The following is an 812-nucleotide window of genomic DNA, read 5'->3' as shown; positions in this document are numbered from 1 at the left end:
TATTATTATTATTATTATTATTATCATTGTTGTTGTTGTTGTTGTTCAGTGAGAGAGCAGCGCATGCCATCATAGTGACATTGGGGTACAATTATACGAAGCCCAATACACCCATCATGACTGCCCGTCTGATAAGGGTACACCAGGCACATGCATCACAACCATATGTGCGCGACATAGTGATCTTATATCAAGATAAACAGCGCCTGACCTTGCAGGTGGGGCCCAGTTAGAATTTTCTTCGGGTTGAGTAACCCATCCCGCTCAAAAGGTCCCTGAATAAGGTTTGTTTAAAGATGATGAACGAAACATCCATGTTTCCAGAGGTGACATGCTCAACTGGTTAAGGTCAAGCAAATCTGTGGTATTGAGCAGAATACTTGCTGTAGCCCATCGTTTATACCAAGACAAAACAAAGTACATGATAACATTTCCAATTAGTTAAGATCAGATGTCATGTGAGCCACTGCCTGGTATTGCATCTATTATCATTATTATTATTATTATTATTATTATTATTATTATTATTATTATTATTAAGACGGCGTGCTGGCAGAACCGTTAACACGCCGGGTAAGGTGCTTAACAGCATTTCGTCCGTCTTCACGTTCTAAATTCAAATTCCACCGAGGATGACTTTGCCTTTCATACTTTCAGGGTCGAAAGCACTGTACCAGTTGAGTACTGGGGTCGATGTAATCGAATATCCCCTTCCCCCAAATTTCAAGCTCTGTGCCTATAACAGAAAAGATTATTATTATTGGCGGTGATATGGCAAAAGCGTTAGCACTCCAGAGTGCTAAACGGGATTT

At 40.3% G+C, this 812-nt stretch overlaps 1 protein-coding gene across 1 annotated transcript in view; it reads left to right on the top strand.

The window, feature by feature from the left end:
• LOC106867166 (uncharacterized) overlaps positions 1-812 on the top strand; it is a 52,716-nt gene that overhangs the window by 48,626 nt on the left and 3,278 nt on the right. The window lies entirely within an intron of this gene.

This window comes from Octopus bimaculoides, chromosome 2, assembly GCF_001194135.2.
Source record: "Octopus bimaculoides isolate UCB-OBI-ISO-001 chromosome 2, ASM119413v2, whole genome shotgun sequence".
NCBI classification, from domain to species: domain Eukaryota; kingdom Metazoa; phylum Mollusca; class Cephalopoda; order Octopoda; family Octopodidae; genus Octopus; species Octopus bimaculoides.
The sequence above is the reverse complement of the archived record's forward strand: the minus strand, read 5'-3'. Positions and strand labels throughout refer to the sequence as shown.